Here is a 6341-nt window from a genome sequence, read left to right on the forward strand (position 1 = left end):
GCCCTTTGATCGATCTTTGTCTAGTGAGGGGCAAAACTACATGTTCTCCCAAGGCCCAGGGACGCCTATGACATTTCTTCTGTCTGCTATTTCCTGGGATCAGTCTCCAACCTCGCACCTGGGGCCATGTCCCTGGCTGGTGAGCCTGCTGACGTGCCCAGAGGGAGGGGCACACACGTTTCATAATGGGCATTGAGCCAGGGGATGATGAGTGGGCTGGTGTGGGACATAAATAATGGGGTAAATCTGAGCTTATGTCCAGTTACTCATTTGGGCAAGATGAGTAACTAGCCAAATGCCGTTGGAGAAATGACAAAAAAACTGCCTCGGATTTCTTCTTCTGGACCCCAGGCTCCACCTACCTACTCTAATCCTTCCTCCTCCCGACCCCGGGCTCCACCTACCCACTCTATTCCTTCCTCCTCCAGACTCTGGGCTCCTCCTATCTACTATATTCCTTCCTCCTCTCATTGTCCAAAGCCGTTTCCTCTCGTGTGTAACTCTTTTCGTCCACAGAACACTCCCCAGTGTCAGCCACCTCTCTCAACTCATAAGAGGATCTCTTTTCCTCCTGTTCATAGTACTGTCCCTCCTTGCCGCCCTAACCTACAGGTTTCCCCACCCAAATCTTGCTCTTCCAAAACGTCCAGCCCCCGCTCTTTTTTTCTCGATCCTGTTCCCCGTTACTCCAGTTTCTTCTTTGCTCCTACTCCCCCTCCCAGCCCTTCGTAGACTTTAAAGTCTTATCCTCCCCACATTCCAGCCGACTCCAACCAGACCTCCGTGATTCACAATTCCTATTCTGTGGAGAGATGATTTCCCTGTGAGTCGGATGGTTCTGATATCATCCAGAATTGCCAGAACAATCGATCCCCAGGAGCTTGACTTGGTGAATGTTGGGAACTCAAGACAATGCCAATCAACATTTAGCTTGGAGGGTAAGCCTTGTCCATGATGGTGTTTTCTCCCACAACATGGTTATCGTACTGTTCTCTGTATGTTACCTTCATCCTTGCAAATCGCCTTCAGATGCCAGAGATGCCTTTAGCAAGATCATCTCTGCCAGAAAACCAGTTTCTTTCCTCTCTTTCCTAATTAGGCGGCCTGAATGAATTCTACATTTATAACTGGTTTCTCCATGGAATTTGGTCTGTGACCACAGAGCAAACAGCAAGACCAGGGACACAAGGTAGAGAAGAATGAGTGGAAATCATGTCATCTGATCTCTACATGGGTAAGTCCTATTGATCTGCCCAGGATGAAAGTGAATGTGAGAATGGGTGACCTCTAAGAACTCCCACACAAGCACAAGACCCCTATTATAGACATAGAAGGATTCAAGGTTCTTTGGTCTGGTTCCTCCAAGACTCTATTGTTCTGCACCCTAGGATTTGTGGAAATGGGCTAGGGACTTTCTGCCTTTGAGAAATGCCTCCTGCAAAAAAGAAGGGGCCCCCCATTATGTTGTCATGGAAGCTCTGACCCTTGAACCTCTGAAACCCAGAAAATGGCAGGCACCAAAGCCTAGAAGGAAAGTATACATCCGTATCCTTTCCAGATGATAGCATCCTCTTCATAAACCAATATATAGATCCAGTGGAATCTCAATCAAAATTCTAACACATATTTTTAGGAAACGTGAGAAGCTGATGATACTTTGCAATGACAGGCAAAAGAGCCAAGAATACCCATGACTCCTTTAAGAACTGGTAAGAATAATTTTCCTACCAGATACCAGACTTACCACAAGAGCCCACATCCCATAGCTCTTGGCTTTCTACCTTTCTACTGTGGGGCGTGGCCCTTTCTCCCCCTTCTCCAACTCTAATCCCGGCAGGCGTCTCTGCGACAGGACTGCCTCAGGGGAATTGGAGTAAAGAGCTCAGTTCTAAGAAAGCAAGGGAGGGAGGGAGGGAGGTGTGGACCGAAGGCGAGAGAAAGGAAGGGAGGAAAGAAGAAGGGACAGAAAGAAGGAAGGAGGGAGGGGAAAGGAAGGAAGCAAGGAAGAGAGGAAGGAGGGAGAGAGGGAAGTAGGCAGGGAAGAAGGAGTGAGAGAGGGGAGGAAGGAAGGCCTTAGTATAAAGCTCCTCATTTACTGGAGCTTCTCTTTGCCTGTGGGGAGAGCAGACTGGGAGACCAAAGGGTCCAGCGGGGACTCCCAACCTCCACAAGGGGAGCTGAGCCTGAGAGAGCTCCATCAGCCCCAATGTAACTTAGCGCCCCCCGCCCCCCACTCCAATATCAGAGCTTCCTGCCCCCCACACCGGACCTGAGACCATGCCACTCCCGATGTGGGGACACTGGGGAAGCCACACTCAAATACCTGCAACTGGGGATCCCTGGGTGGCGCAGTGGTTTGGCGCCTGCCTTTGGCCCAGGGCGCGATCCTGGAGTCCCGGGATCGAGTCCCACGTCGGGCTCCCGGTGCATGGAGCCTGCTTCTCCCTCTGCCTGTGTCTCTGCCTCTCTCTCTGTGTGTGACTATCATAAATAAATAAAGAAAAAAAAATATTAAAAAAAAATACCTGCAACTTCTGCCCTCCTGGTAAATTTGAGGAAACTGTATCCATTCAGTTAACTGTGTAAGTTAATCTTACAGCTTCTCTACGATGGACGTGTCAGAGCGCTTGCTGTTGCTTCTCCGTGGAACCACGTCAACAACGTCAATTCTTTCATCCTGTGAACCTGTGCTGAGCCCCTGGGGTGTGCTGGCCCTGGCCCCTCGGACTTTGAACCCAGGTCGCCCTCCCTCCCTGGAGCGTCCTTCTGATGCCCACGATCTCCTCTCTGCATCCCCCCGAACGTGATGACCGCAGGCTGAACCACATCAGGGTGCACAGCGATATCGCGCTCCACAACGCTAAAGGGTGGCGCTTGGGAGAAGATGATCGCCACACGGAGTGTTCAGCGCCCACCTCAGCCTCTTCCTGAAACCCAGCCTGTGTGCTGCGTGGATGAATAAAGAGGACTTTCAAGCGTCAGTCGGACCTTTCCTTTGTGGAGTCTCCCATTTTTCTGCCCGCATGCACTGCTTCCAATCCTTCATCTTGGGGATCCCTGGGTGGCCCAGCGGTTTAGCACCTGCCTTCGGCCCAGGGCGTGATCCTGGAGTCCCCTCCAGTTCCATCCATGTCGAAGCAAATGGTGGGTATTTGTTGTTTCTAACGGCTGAGTAATATTCCATTGTATACATAGACCACATCTTCTTTATCCATTCATCTTTCTATAAACACTGAGGCTCCTTCCACTGTGTGGCTATTGTGGACATTGCTGTTAGAAACATCGGGGTGCAGGTGTCCCGACATTTCACTGCCTCTGTATCTTTGGGGTAAATCCCCAGCAGTGCAATTGCTGGGTCGTAGGGCAGATCTATTTTAACTCTTTGAGGAACCTCCACAGTTTTCCAGAGTGGCTGCCCCAGTTCACATTCCCACCAACAGTGCAAGAGGGTTCCCCTTTCTCCGCATCCTCTCCAACATTTGTTGTTTCCTGCCTTGTTAATTTTCCCCATTCTCACTGGTGTGAGGTGGGATCTCATTGTGGTTTTGATTTGTATTTCCCTGATGGCAAGTGATGCAGAGCATTTTCTCATGTGCTTGTTGGCCATGTCTATGTCTTCCTCTGTGAGATTTCTGTAGAACTCAAATTGTTTCAGCATGTGCAAATGTTAGGAAACTCTTCCAGAGGGACTCCTGGGTGGCTCAGTGGTTAAGCATCTGCCTTTGGCTCAAGGCGTGATCCTGGGATCCGGGATGGAGTCCCACGTTGGGCTCCCCAATCATCAGTAAAATGACTACTGGTGAGGAAATTGTTATCTTCTAACATGTTGGCCCCTCTCCCTGGGTATCAAGGAAACTATGCTTTCTTTACCATTTATCAAGATCCAATGACTCCACCAAACCTGAGAGTGTGGGCTCAATTTCTGCCCTGACACATGCTGTATGTCTGGTTGAATTAATAGGTATCAATCCATCAGAGGGAGCCTGGCTGTCTCAGTGTGATTGGTAAGAACAGGTGACTCTTGACCTTGGGGTAATGAGTTCAGGCCCATGTTACATGTAGAGATTACAGAAAAAGAAACTCATTAAAATATCACTCAATCAGTTGATCTGTGGAGACACAGATCCAGATCCCATAGGGGCAGGGAGCTACCTTACAGGTCTCCGCACAGGATCGTAATCAGCACAGCACAAATTCAGAACTTTCAGGATTTGGCTAGCGTGGGAGACATACCAGCCTTAACGGTGATCGGGTGACAAAGTGAGGGTCAGCCCCACGAGCCATTGGGTGTGCTTAGGGTCCCTGGGGCCACTAGGACAGTGGCGCCACCTGTTCTCAGGCACAGGAATGGTCAAACCGGCTGAGAGCCCTGGGTCTAGAGGACCGCTTTCTGGTCTGTTTGGCCATAAACTGCACACCCCTGTGCAGTCCCCAGGGACTGCTTTACTGGGACAGAAGAGGGAGGCGACCCTCTGGGGAAGGGAGAGCAAAGATCTCCTCCAGGGGAGGCCCTAAATTTTGGATTTTTGAAACTCAGTCACTCATTTGAGATTTAAATAAAATAAAACAGCTCAGACACAGGGAGGGTGAACGCAGGCTTCTGACACAAACTGCAAAGACAAGACGGCGTGATGGCTCTTCTGTGAAGGCTCACTGCAGACGGAAGGGCGGGATGTTCAGCTCCAGGGCCAGCGAACCCAGGGCCCCCACCCTCATCCCGCCCATCAGCCCTGTGACTCTTCAGGGAGGAGCACAGCGCCGCCTGGTGGATGCCAGAGGCACTTACACCAAGCCCCGCCTCTGAGCCCTGCAGGTGCATCTCTACTAAGGCAAGTGCTCATCTGACAATCAGCATAACAGGCCCCTCCCCCAGAAGACCTGCACCGACCACTGGCTGCCACCAAGAGTAATGATCACAGAGGCCTGCAAAGCTTCAGCTCAAAGGGGAATGTAGGATCTGTCTTCCTTTGTACTTTTTTCTTTATTAATTATATTTCATTTATTATCTTCAAGTATTTTTATTGATTTCTTAATTTTAATTGTTATGTATATACTTATATATTTCTTATTTTTGATTACTTTCATTGTACTTTAATTTTTTCTTATTTTCTGTCTAGATTCTTCTAATAATTAATTAATAATTAACACACCCAGGATCTTGTTTTGGGGGCTTTTTTGTTGTTATTGTTGTTTTCCCTGTTTTTTCTTTTTCTCTCTTCCTTCCTTTCTGGAAAAAATAATGAGGTGGAGAAATTCACCTCCAAAAAGAACACGAGGTAGCACTCAGAGCCAGGGGTTTACTCAATGCAGATAAAGGTAGATGTATGAACTAGAATTTAAGACAGTGATTATAAAGATAGTAGCTGGGTTGAAAAAAGAGCTTAGAAGACAGTACACAATCTCTTACTGTAGAGATAAAAGAACTAACATCTTGTCAGGCTGACATTAAAAATGCTATAACTGAGATGCAGTCCCAAGCGGAAGCCCTAAAAACAACAAAGATAATGGACCTCAGAGGCAAACGTAGGGAACTAAGCCTCTTATTAAACAATAACATTCACATCATAGGAGACTCAGAAGATGTAAAGAGATAAAAAAGGGGCACAAGTTTTGTTTGAACAAGTTATATAAACTTCTGTAATGTGAGGAAGGACACAGACACTGAAACCAAGAGCACAGAGAACTCCCACTAAATTCAACAAAAGCCAACCATCGCCAAGACACATCGGAGTCAAATTCACAAAATACACACACAAGGAAAGACTCCTGAAAACGGCAGGGCAACGAGAGTTCTTAACCTACATGGGAAGGCGAATCCAGTTTGCAGGAGATGTCCACACATGGAAGTTTGTCCACACAAACATGGAAGTCCAGAAAGCAGTGGAAGGAAATATTCAATATATTGAATGGGAAGAGTATGCAGCTGAGAATTCTTTATAGAATAAGGCTATCATTCAGGATAGAAAGAGGGATTAAGAGTTTCCCAGAGAGACAATAAATAAAGGAGTTCATGACCACTAAGCCAATTCAGCAAGAAATTTTTAAGGGGGACTCTTCTAGTGCGGGAAAAAACGACACCAAAAGCAACAAAGACTAGAAAGAACCAGAGAACATCACCTGAAACACCGACTCAACTGGTAACACCAAGGCACTCAATTCATATCTTTCAATTATCGCTCTGAATGTAGATGGACTAAAGGCCACAATCAAAGATATAGGGTATCAGAGTGGATTAAAAGACAAGATCCATCTATATTCTGCTTTCCAGATACTCACTTTAGACTGATAGACACCAACAGATTGAAAGTCATGGGATGCGAAATCATGTATCCTGCTAATGG

The 6341-nt window shown here is 47.5% G+C and overlaps 1 long non-coding RNA gene across 1 annotated transcript; it reads left to right on the forward strand.

The window, feature by feature from the left end:
- Window positions 1–214: 214 nt before the first annotated feature.
- On the forward strand, window positions 215–2981 carry LOC102152068. Its single transcript, XR_005370203.1, has 4 exons — window positions 215–938; window positions 1100–1234; window positions 1634–1709; window positions 2600–2981. It is a non-coding gene; the product is annotated as an uncharacterized LOC102152068 (long non-coding RNA).
- Window positions 2982–6341: the final 3360 nt, after the last annotated feature.

Source organism: Canis lupus, chromosome 15 (genome assembly GCF_011100685.1).
Source record: "Canis lupus familiaris isolate Mischka breed German Shepherd chromosome 15, alternate assembly UU_Cfam_GSD_1.0, whole genome shotgun sequence".
NCBI lineage: Eukaryota > Metazoa > Chordata > Mammalia > Carnivora > Canidae > Canis > Canis lupus.